The sequence below is a fragment of the Myodes glareolus genome, chromosome 18 (assembly GCF_982192425.1).
Source record: "Myodes glareolus chromosome 18, mMyoGla1.1, whole genome shotgun sequence".
In the NCBI taxonomy this organism is placed as follows: Eukaryota; Metazoa; Chordata; class Mammalia; order Rodentia; family Cricetidae; genus Myodes; species Myodes glareolus.
The window spans coordinates 17,365,903-17,378,945 of NC_142043.1; positions in this window are offsets into that span (position 1 = coordinate 17,365,903).

Below are 13,043 nucleotides of genomic sequence, written 5' to 3' on the forward strand. Positions count from 1 at the left end.
GTGGTCTTAACATGAGACTTGTTTTTTTTTTAATCTCTGCAAAATATTTTCTTTCTTTCTTTTTCTCCTTTGCTTTACAGGGTGCATAATTTTACTCACTGTCTAGTCTTCACTTCTCCCTGCATAAGCAGTTTTAGGCTTTATTTAAATCTCTCATTTCCAAGTGTTCCTGACTTTATGCAGGGCTCGCCACACATCACTCATGCCTTATTTTGTAGGGTGACTGAGTAATTAGCATCTTTCACAATTAGGCAGGATTTGCTCTGCTAATTTCATTCCTTGATGAAGGTGCTAACTTGGCGTGAAAATGTAATATGCGGGGTGATTTATTAAGTCTCCCCTGATGGTCTGAAATCACATGCTTGCCTTTCCTGTTGAGAAAGTTAACAGCATACATGCGGGAGAGATGGTATTTGAAAAGTGGTGCTGGTGTGACTGAATGTGTGAATGCATAATGAAGTCAACACAGATAGCCCCTTTCAGAGTAAACTGCGTTACAGTAGTGCGGCAGCAGCTCCATTGAAGAAAAGAATGGACACTGAAGAAAGAAGTATGCGCTCATCCTCAAGAGCAGCTGTCTGTCACAGTATCACGGGAGGAATAGAAAGAAAAGTCATACCGGCTTTTCCTTTTCTTGTTTTTTTTTTTTTTCTTTTTGATTATTGTTTTGTTTTTAACGCAATAAACACTGACCTGAAAGTATTTTTTTCTGTGTCAGCTGTGTATGTAACTATTAACACATGCACCAAATACTTTGAAGAAAATCCAAGATTAAGCAAGTTGACACATACTCCATTAGATTTATTGAAGTTTTTTTTTATTCTGTTTCCTATTTAAAGCATGGACATCTCACATGCAGTTTAAAAAGTTTTCTTTATTTTGAGATCAGGTTTCAAGATATAAAGCCCCTTCTGACCTTGAACTCATATATTTTTTGACCCCCAGTTGAATGTGGAAATTATACAAACTAAGCAGGTTGTATTTTATATTTAGGAATATATTAAATATATTCCTAAATATATGTAATATTTGCCTAATATATAATATATAAATAAAACACAATTAAAGATAAAGGCCATAAGAATCTGAGAGCAAGGAAAGGCTACATGGGAGAGTTAGGAGGGAGGTAAAAGAAGACTCAATGATAAACTTAAATGATAATCTTAAAAAATTAAAATGTAAAACAATTATGTTAGACATATATTAGTATTGCCTCTTTATTAAAATATGAAATAATTTTGAATGTGTAGAGATTAATTAAATCTTTAGATTTATAGGTGTCTTATGGGAGCTGGAGAAACGGCTCAGGGGTGAACAGCACTTGGTATTCTTGCAGAGAACAGGAGCCCAGTTCCCAGTACTCTTCTGATGACTCACAACTGTCCATAACTCTAGCTTCAGAGATCTTTTGCCTCTTTTGACCTTCATGGTCACCATTAATGCACATGATTCCCAGACACATATGTAAGCAAGGCACATACACACATAAAAGACTTAATTTTAAAAATGTTTTATGACATTTTAAACGTGATATTTTTAATATTTTTCAAACATTTTATGAAGAGTTACAAAAGAATTTCTCTGTTTATAATTCAAAGAACTTATAAATGGAAGAAAATATAGGGCTGAATCTCCTCAGTGTTTTAATTGTGAATAAACATTATATAGATGGTGTTTTTTTTTATAAATAGAACTTCTTTCTAGTAAAAAAAAGTTTGTCTTTTATTTAAAACACTATTATTACTAACTTATATGTATGAGTATTTGCCTGCATTCACATCTGTACACCAAGTGTTTGATTGGTGTTCACAAGCCCAGATGTGGGTGTCAGATCTCCTAGAACTGGAATTACAGGCTACTCAGTGGCCACTGGGTAGGTGTTGGTCACTGGACCTAGGTGCTTTGGGAAAGCAGCTCTTACTCTTAAGGCTTATTCATTCCTCCAGAGTTCGTTTTAAGAGATACTTAAGACACTAGAACAATTTTGAACATACAAAATATATGAAGTATTCATTTCTAATTTATGGTTACATATATTATCTTCAAAGAAAGTTTCTGCCTTGCCTTTAAGATATCAAAAATTAAAAAAGACTTGCTTTCCTTATGAATTCTAAGACTAATACTTGCAGTGTAAAATATGACTTGATTATTCAGTTGTTGTTCAGAAAATAAAATCAAAGTCTAATGAGAAGAATCTTTGGTTGTTTCCATTCTGACTTCTTGTTTCAGTCTTTTTTTTTTTTTTACTAATTATGTGATTGTAAAATATTTGATATGCTAAAATTCAGTACTTTATAAAAAATGGTATGGGTCTTCAACATGTAATGCAATGGTTCAATTCTTTCCACAAAAGACCATTGTTATCTTTTTGATACCTCCAAGTTCATTTTTTCAGTTAACATATTCACAGTACTTTTTTTTGGAAAAAAAAATGATGAAGCATTTAATCCTTCTTGTGTCTCCATTCTAGAGTTGTTCATCATACATACATTGTCTCATTGCAAATTAGGTGCATTGGTTTCCATAGCAACTCTCCTCGGCCGATTTTATTTTTGCTGACTTGCTTTTTCTCTTTTTACCTCTCTGGGGTGTCTCCTTGACACTGCCCTGGGCATAGATGGTGAGTTTACTACTTTAACCTCCTCCTTATATTTATTAACTATTAATGGATGACTTCCAACTTCAACTTCATCCATAAATTTTTGACTCATAGACGTCTTGAATACTGAGGGGCATTAATGATATTTTAGAGAGCAGATAGCAACATTAAATTGGCTGACCAGTGTAGACCTAAATAGGGAACAGAAATGTAAACAAAGACCTAGGAACTGAAAGTGTGAGTGGCACATTCATCTGTGGGATAATCTTTGGAACAATAAAGAACACTCAGGAGAAAGAAATTCTATATGAACTGTCTATTAGATCTTAAGGACCAGCAATGATTCAGCATAGTTGGAAACAGGATATAAAGGGAAGTGAAGAGATCAGACAAGATTTTGCAGGCCATTGGACTGAGAAGGAAAGGGAGTTTCCAGGAGAGCTCTGGGCAAAGAAGCAATAAAGTAATAACTATAAGTCACTAAAAGTGTAGCATGCAGACAGAAAGAGAAGAGCTAATGGGGGTTCGCCACAACAAATATTTCTATATTAAACACATGCATATGAAGTCATGTCCTATGACAGTGAGGGACAGAACTAGAAATCAATTCCTCCTTTCTCTGTCATCATTTGCTCTGTACTTTTCTATCAAAGACTTATATATCTTTACATCTGAAGTTATCAGGTAGAAGACATGACTTCTCCATCCTATGGAATTTCTTACCTGTCATATAATTTCATCTAAGTCATATTGTGAAGAGAAGAAGAATGATCTGTATTCCATCTGTGTCATCTCACATAATAGTCTTTATTTTGTCTTAACATTGAATTTTATGGAGTTTAGTGGATAAGTGTTTAAGATGTAAATTCAGATATGTATGTAAATGCCACCTAAGCTGCAATACTAAAATCTGATTTTTTTCTTTTCAGCATTTAATTGAAATATTTTAGATTTCAGTGTAATGCATCTTTATTGGGCTAAATTGGGCAGTGCTCCATTATTTGTGCTGCACAGGAAAATATTAAGACACAGAGCTAATGACAGAATCCACACTCTCAAGTAGTTTAGGATATTAGGATAGACAAAAAGACCTTAGCTTAATAAATATGTGAGTCAAACTTTTTGATGGTGAGTCTGAAAAGGCTTTGGTTATATAAAAGAATGAGTACTTCAATAATTAAAAAAAATCCTATAAAAAACAACAGTGCTTTCAATAATGCACCCAGTTCTCCACATTGGAATATGATAGGCAACTAAGCAAAGTTTACTGTTTTACTGAGCCTTACTTCAATGATTTCATTACAGTTTTAGTAATATATTTATGACAGTTACAGCGCTTAAATTTTGAGATGCTGCAGCAATTAAACTTAGGAAATGACCAAGCTGAAAGGGCATCACTGTCAGAGAGACAGGATTAATATTAAAAAACACAATTCTAGATTGGATAAAGCACTCCAGGGCAGCAAGAACATGACTGAGAAGGAGATTTGACTGGTAAAATGATACAAAAATGCTGATTAAAGTGTATCAAAATAAATAATATGTAAGTATTGGAATACCACTTTTTGTTTTCTTTTGCTTTCCATTTTAGGTTGTTTAGTGACTGTGAAATCGTTTTGTACGGGTGTAGAAGGTGATGCTCATGCCTAATCATGCTTTGTTTATGACCGCTCTAGTACACTTGGCTTGTACCAGACCTTTGCTATATGTTCAGAACGGCAAGGGTGATTTGCTTTTTGCACAAGGATTATAGTAATGACTCCCAGAGTACATTTGAGTATTAATTTTTCAGCCAGTGAGGCAGTTGGTTGTACTGTTGCTCCTCCAGAACAAATTAACAGCATTCTGCCCCTACAAAGTGTTTCAATATTTGTTAATATACGCACAGGTCTGGTCAAACCATTTTGAAAACCAGGTCTTTCTGTTTCTACTTCAGTAAAGAATACTGACTTTCATAGGTAAATTTTTAATGAGGAAAAAAGAAAAGATCAAATCTCATAACTTTATCTTTTCTCTTGGGAGGAGTGCCATGCAGTAATTTTGTAAGTGCAAAGACATTTTCAGTACAGGAAACAGTATCAAGAGTCAACACATACATGACATCTGTAAAATAAAATCTCAGGATTTTCAAAGAACGATCTACCATATGTTAGCATTGCTTCAGAATCATGGTCCGGGAAAGCCTTTCAAGAGTTAAGTGTAATTGATTTCTTGTTTCACAAATGGGAAAACTGTGACCTTGAATTTGGTCTAGTTGGGATTTTCTGTGAAGTCCTTCCTTTGCTACACAGATCAGCTTCCGTGGGGACAGGCTGTAGCTTTACTCACCTGTGGGCACTAAGATAAGCTATGAAATGCAGTAAGGAATTACACAGGTCTAACAAAGTGATGGTACTGGTAGTGGATTCTTTTTTGAGTTCATAAATTTCCAGCTTAAGAAAATTGGTGATATTTCCAGTGTTAGGCATGATTTCTTTCCTGTTGAAAAGTTTCACAGTGTCATAACTATAGACAAAGAAAGACAGACAACCAAGCACTTCTGGGAAAGAGAGAATTAGCCTTTCCCAAGGGGAAATCCTCCAGGTTGTTTACCCAATACAAAGTGGTCTATTCTGAAACCATTCCACACAGATGACAAAAATGGACTCAAAAGGCTGTATGTGTGTTGATGTAAAACAACAATAAAGAAACTGAAGCCATCAATTTTAGAGTAGAGGAGTCCTAGGGGATTAGAAGGATGGCACTTGATAAAAGTAGAGGGGGTAGAAAGAAAAAAAGAGACGTGATGTGGTTCCTTTTAGTTAGACTTGTTTTAAAATAATAATAAAACAAAAGAAGTATCTCAAATTGATTCAATAGTGTTCGCTTGCCGATGGTTTAAAAGCGAATACTGTAATGCCTGTGTTCTGACATCATCGAAGCATCCACCACAGCTTTCTGGTTGGTTTCTTTGTATACCAATGGAGAACTGACAAACACTGAGATTACTTAACAGAACTCTACAGCATTTTGGTAATGTTTGCTATTACAAAACTACAAGATCATTCTCTTTTATAAATTTTCTAACTTTTTTCATTTTTTTCTGTGACTCTGCACTAGACATTATTCTTTTTGTTGCTTTCGCATTTTCATTTTTTTTTCTGAAATTTTACTTTGATTGGGCTAAACTCCGGTTTGACCTTGAAACTTATGCTTGACTTATTCAGAAAGGTAGACAAATATTATTCTGATAAGCGTGGGGAGAAAGAAAAATATAACCTCCCCAGGGGCTGATGCCTATATCATGTAGGTGTAGACATTTTAAAATATGTCAAGATTATTTTAATGTTACTGAAAAGTTTGTCATCCAGTGTCGAGCATGTACAATGTGATGCATAAGTACTTCTGAACCTTTGATTCAGATTGGGTATGACTCCCCCAAACACATTCTTTCTACCTCTTTACCAAGTCAAACCCTAGAGAGGTAAGTTGCCTTCCAGCTGTCCCTAAAGTAAATAAGTCCCTCAGCTCCACAGCAGTCTTAGCTTCATTCTGTCTTGAGCAATGTGGATAGCTATCAAAAATTATAACAAGCTGGGAAGGGAGAAAAAGTGTGAACTGCAGAGGAAGGAAGCTTAAGTTGGGTGGAAGAAAAGTACATTGATATGACTTTGATGAAAGCAGTTATTGGCTGTAGATGATTCACATCTCCAAATAGTGGAAACACTTGAAAATTTTTAAGTGTTTTAATTGACAGGTATTGGGAAGTATTGAAGATTTAATGACTTTTAACAGAAAATGGAGAATCATAGGAAAAATAATAAACTTGCATAGATTTCAATATGTCACCATTTAATTCTGAAATAAATGCATCAATGCAAATGTACTTTAAATAAATCACAAAATATAGTAGATGTGTCTGGAAACATATGGATTTAAGCAGATATACTAATTTTACAAATAAAAATTGTTTTTGAAGACAAAATAATGAAGAAAATGCTAGTTTTGGTATCTTTCTGAAGTAATTATCTAGAGTAATTAGTAGCAATGGTAGTAGTAGTAGGCACATTAGATATAGTTTAGGAAATATATTTTTGATTGTAGCAAGTTAATCAAACTGCACTGCAAGAATAAATGAACATAGTCACATAAAACAGAGTTAATTTTCAATTAGTCGAAAGTCTCATGGAGTCCTGCATTTGATTCTACAGAGAAGACATATTGTTAATATCATAGAGCAATCTTCACATTAGTGGACAATTAATGTGATTGAATGAGAAATCAAACCACATGCCAGAAAGCACATGAGGATTCTCAGAAAAATGCACATGAAATATTTTATCAGACTATGGCAGTGTCCTTTCATACTAATGGTGTTAAGTTTATTTGTTACATATGATCTCAAGAAAGACAACCATGATATGAAAGTTACAATGTAATTGTAACTGGTCACGAAGTAAGTTATCTGAAAACTGGTTTTACAAACTGCAATAATCTCCTCTAGGAAATTTTAAATTTTTCTGTAACTATTTTGAAGTTATTTAAGGGCAGATATGGTAAGTATAATGTGGTAATGTATTAGAAAGAATCCCAGAATTACATGGGGTCACAATTCTGTAATGAAAAGTACTTTGTCACTTGACCAGAGAAGCTATGGATGAGCAGACTCAAGTGCCTATGAGATTTGTACATTTATGCCACACAGAATTCTTTGTTCCTGGTTAGTGTGTTTATACACTAAATTGCAAAGAATATGAAAAATGCATTATGTACAAGCATGGTGAACTAAAAATCCTGGAAAGCCTGGAATTCTAAATAAACCATATATCTGGCATTACAGTACATGATTTTAAGCAAATTTGCCTATTACCTGAATTTTCCTCCTGAGTGTGTGTGTGTTAGGAAAGATGTATCTGCCAACTTTTTGCTGATTGTTTAATTTGAAGGACATTTAACTCTTAATATTTGTTTATGTTATGATGTTATAGGTATTTATAGTACACAAAGACTTATAGAAGCATCTCTTTTTATTTTATTTAGGTTTTCACCTTGAACCTTATATTTTTCTATCATTATATGGGATATCTAAGAAGGATAATCAAATTTAAAATAGAGTTATGAATTGAAATTTCTCTCACTTGACAACATTAAGTAGATGTAATTGTTCAGAAAATTATTTATAAAATGTGAGGAGTAGATATATGCTTAGGGACCCTGAATATCGGGCCTACAGAATTAACTATATTTGAATTAAGCTGAGAAAAGTAAATGATTAACTTGTTTTAAATTTTAAATGATTTTCTTAGGTATCACTATCTTTTCATAAGGGTTTAGCTTTCTGGGGCATTTTGAATTAAGAGCTATGTATATATAAACATACTATCTACAATAACATGTCCTTTGGACTTGTTTCCCTTCTTCTCCAAGGGGTGGGGGATTATGACTTGGGGAGGACTCAGTGCTTGGTAGTTGACATTGTGTGGTTTTGAGCTTTCTGACTAAGGTACTCCAGTTTTCTCATAAGTTGTGTATGTGTTTTACTTTCATGGCAAGTTGCTTAAAGGTTTTGAGTTTGCTCTATAGCCTGTGTGTCCAGGATCCTTGAAATGAAAAGTTTCATCATGCTAGGATTTCCTCCTTGCCTCAGGAATTCTTGTTGAGTCATTTTAGTTTTATCCACTTGTGAGAATCTGTCCTTATTCTTTTCCACGGTGAGCAGTCTGATATCTGTATACAAACATGGCATTGCTGCAATGTTATGGCTAGAACATTTTAATTGTCACTTTACTGACCTATCATAATGACTATCATGAAGATTTTCATTGTTATTTTAGTACTAATGTTATATACTCAACATTGCATATGCTTGTTATTGTTGCATTGGTTTATATGATTTCACAGTAATAGCAAAAATAATCTGACCTAAGTTAGTTCTCTCTGATTTACCGAACTTTATAGAAACCTCATATCTCTGAGAATACTACAGCTTCATAATTGTAATCAGTACTCCAACCACAGTAAAACCAAAGTCTTGGTCAGTTGTCCGTGACTGTCATGGATGTTTATCTGACATATGGGGTTTTGATTTATATTGGCATAAATTTCCTCCTTTCACAATATTCTATCCTCTCTCCATTCAAGGACTTCTCCCATAAATTTTTTTTCACTGAGAATTATTTATGGATGAGACACTTTAAAATGTATTAGTATGTAGGAAGAACACATCTTTATCTTTATTCAACTTGTAAAGTGAATGCACAGACAGAAGACCCCTGAACGGACACTTTTTTCAACGGATGCATCACGAACAATGCATTTTAGTTAGGATTTCTATTGCTGTGATAAAACACATTGGCCAAAAGCAACTTAGGGACTAAGGGGCTTAGTCCACATTACACTTTCACATCAATGCTGATTATAGAAGTAAGTTGGAGCAAGAACTCAAACAGGGCAAGGAACTGATATGAGGCCATGGAGAAATGATGCTTACTGATTTCTTCTTCTTGCTTGTTCATATTGTTGCTCTTCTATACACCCCAGGACTCACAGTGGCACCAGAGACAGCACCTCCCACAGCACACTGGAACCTCTCACACCAACCATTAATCAAGGAAATACCCCACAGACTTGCTTACAGGTTATTACGTTTGGGTCATTCTCTCTTCTCAGATATGTTCAAATGGAAGTCAAGGTAACAAACCAGCACAGCAGGAGTCCATAAAATGGTCTCATCAGTGGTAGTTTCTAAGATGAGCTGAAATATTACTCAGATGAAGACAGGAGTGAGTTGGTCAGCGTAGGGACTGCGTTCATTAAGGGACAGAAACAAGTCTTAATATGTATCTTAGAAGGAAATGGAGAAAATTTCAAGGGTAGAATGTAAGGTGAGGTATAGCCCTTTTTTTCCCCTTCTGATTACAGAGTGTACATAATCCTGTCTGCAATGGAGACCTTAGAAACCATTTCAAGTAGTATATTAAGCTTCAGTTGTGTTCATTTAAGACTGAAAATGGCAGGGCACATATAAAACTAAAATCATATGTAGCTGTGGGTTGTCATAACCTAAAAAGTACTACACAGAAGCAGAACAAGTTGTATACCTCTGACTCTCTAAAGAGACAGTCTACTTGCTTGTATACTTCTCAACTAACACTGAAATTGAAAACATAACTCAATCACATAACACATCAACGTCACTTGATGTTGATTCAGCATGTGTGATGTTGAGCAGTTGGAGAACAACTGTGATATAAGACATTTGCTACCATGCCTCACATCTGGGCAACTGTTTTCTTAGATCAGGGCTGTACCTCTGAAGCTGGGATCACTGTAATGTTATATATCAGCTACCTGGCATGTCGCCCCATGCCATGATGTGATTCCTGACTGATTTATTTAACTATTAGCTTTTGTTGTCTAGAAGAGGGAGCCACTTAGAACTTCTTTTTCTTTTTTTTTTCTTAGATGAAAGGGTCCTGTCTTTGTTCCTTATTAGTAATGGCTGTCAGCGCAATTAATATTGGGTCTGTAGAAGATAGCCTAGCAGTCAGGGTATACTTCAAATCACAATTCTGAGAGCTAGAGATAACCTAGTCTGATATGTTGTTTGATGTTTCATGGTATTTTCTTCTATCTCTCTTTTTAAACTTCAAAAAAGTCCAACAAGAAGGAACCCAAAATAAGATTCATCACAGCTAAATATGTCTTCATGAACAAAACAGCTTCTCACAAACATGTGAAGGAGACTCAATGTCTTGCCTTGTTCTCTGTGCTCAGTGGTTGTGGAATGAGGCTCCAGTTATTTTACTTTTATGAATCTTTTCATTCATCATTGTCCCTAGTTCTCAAGCTAATAATTTTTAATAATGATAGTTAACACTTTGCTAATTTCTAACACTTGAAGTTATCATCCTTACAAAATTGAATTATGAGAAGCACAAAAAGTTTAATTCCAAATTTAATACTAGAATCATACATTCATTGTTTCCTTTTTTCTTTATCAGAAGTAAGTCTCCTATTATTTCGAAGCTCAATTGCAGTTTCATGTTATGTAAGTGAAAGGTGGCATGTGATTAAACAGAAGCTAGGAGAAAAAAGCAAGAGGTGAATCAGTTTACATTCCTACTTTCTAGAATTAATTAAAATTCTGGAATTGTCTAATCAGCATTTATGTTTAGCTTAGAGAAAACTAGTAGCTCTTCCCCTCTCCAACACTTTATGTTAACTTTCATTTTTGTGGTTATCTAATAATCTCGGAGGAAAGTCAAGTGTTGCCTAGATAGCTTAGAGAAACATGTGAGAAGGGATCTCTGCTTGTGATTATTGGTAGTAGCTCATCTACCCCCTGCATCTTCTGCACCTCCTGCAAAGCTTGCCCACACTACCAGTCTACACTGCTTGAGTTTCTCTCTATAACTTCAGTTACATCCAATCACCCTTCCTGCCAAAACCAATCTAATTATTTATACTCATCCAAGAGTTCCTTCTTGGAATCCACTCTTTTGGAGGGGGCATGACATAGCTTCTCTGTTTTCCTAGATGCAGTTGGGTGGAGTAATACAAATACTGAGTTGCACTTTATTTTGTATGTGTGTGTAATCCTACATGTGTCTACTTGTGGGTGTTTATGTGCATGTTGGTATGCTGTGTGTACTCACGTGAATATATGTTTGTGAAGGTCAGAGGGTCAACTTCAAGTTCTTCACCTCAGGAACTAATCACTTTTTTTCCCCTTTAAAGACAGTTTCTCAATGGACTAGAACTTGCCAAGAAAGATAAGCCAGATTGTAATCAAGCCCTATGTACCTGTCAAGGCCTCCCCAACACTGAGATTACAAAACCGTGTTACCATGTCTATTTGTTTTATATGCCTTTGGGAAATTGAACTCAGATCCTTCTGTTTGCAAAGCAAACGAGCTATGTACCCTGCCAAAGACTTTACTTCTTAAGACATATTTCATACCATAAGCCCCCCCCAAAGAAATTGAAAACCCAGATCCATTGTGTATATACTAATTTTTTTCTTTGTCTATTTCTAAGTTGTTAGGCACCAAATTGTTTCTATACTTACATTCTTTTGCATACTATTGCAACAAATACTGATGTAGAGTAGTTCTGTAATATGCAGCTTTGGATCTTTTCAGTAAACATCCAATAATGGTATAGTGGGGTAACATGAAGGACCTATTATTAAGGTTTTTGAAAATCTTCATCCTGAATTCCACAGTGAGGGGTCTACTGTTCCTACCAGCACTTCTTGTTTCCCTAAGGACTGAGATTGTGACTGGGCTAAGACAAAATCTCAGCTTAGTTTTGGTTTGCATTTCTCTGAAGCCTGATGATCTCGAACATCCCCTCCTTTATGTTTATTACCTGTTTGTATTTCGTCTTTTGAGATCTGCCTGTTAATTTCATTATTACATTTATTGATTGAATTATTTTTTCCTGTTTTGTTTTTTTCCATTCTTTTGTATAGGTGCATAAAATTATATATGTAGCATGAAACTATCTAGGGGGTCACGGAACTGATGATAGGTGCAAGAGAAAGCAAGGTACAGGGTGAGGTCAGGCATGATAAACATGGTACATGCCTGCCTGAGAGAGTAATTTAATTAAAATATTTGTTTTCTGACTTGTCAGTGCATTTATCTAATAATTGAATAATTTTTCATATTGAGCATATGGCAAGGTCAATACATCGTACTCTATTTTCTTTAAGTTTATAGATATTATCTGTGGTTGGTTCAGGTTTTCAGTGAAAGATAGATATTTTCTTTTCTTTTGTTTCAAAATTTTAAGGGAGTAACTGGCATTGAATGCTTATCCTAAATGATTATCCTAAATGATCACTGAAAAAATCTGAGACTGAATAAGTGTTAGTATCTTCTTATCTATAAGTCAAATTTATAGAAATTTGAAACTTCTACAGGAGGCACAAATCAGGTAGCCAGATAGCAAAATTTCAATTAAAGATATCATCACATGTGGTTCAACTCCATGTCACATATGCCACAGCATTGGTGCTGTTCTTTAACAGATGCTGAAAGACTAAGTAAGTGATTTTTAATCAGACATGAATAATAACTACCAAGTGAATATGTTTCTATATCTATAGCAAGATGGGTAATTTCTCCTTTTTTTGATAACCTCTCTTAGACTGGCTGGATTGTGTCATGGTTTAATTTGTTTTTACCCTTACTTCACAATGATGTACCATTATTTCTGAATTCAGAGTTAGACTATGATAAATTTGGTTAACTAGTTGAGTAAGACTTTAACAGAACTTGGTGGATAATGCACACTTTATAATGCATAAAAAGCAAGATATTTTACTCTCCTAATTGCCTAGTTATTGTGATTTAAAAGAGGTGGTATTGTGGGCTCATTCAGCATTTATGAAATCATCAATGCCAGTATTAAGAAATTTAAAATCAATTTGAAGTAGTTGATGACGGCAAGCACACAA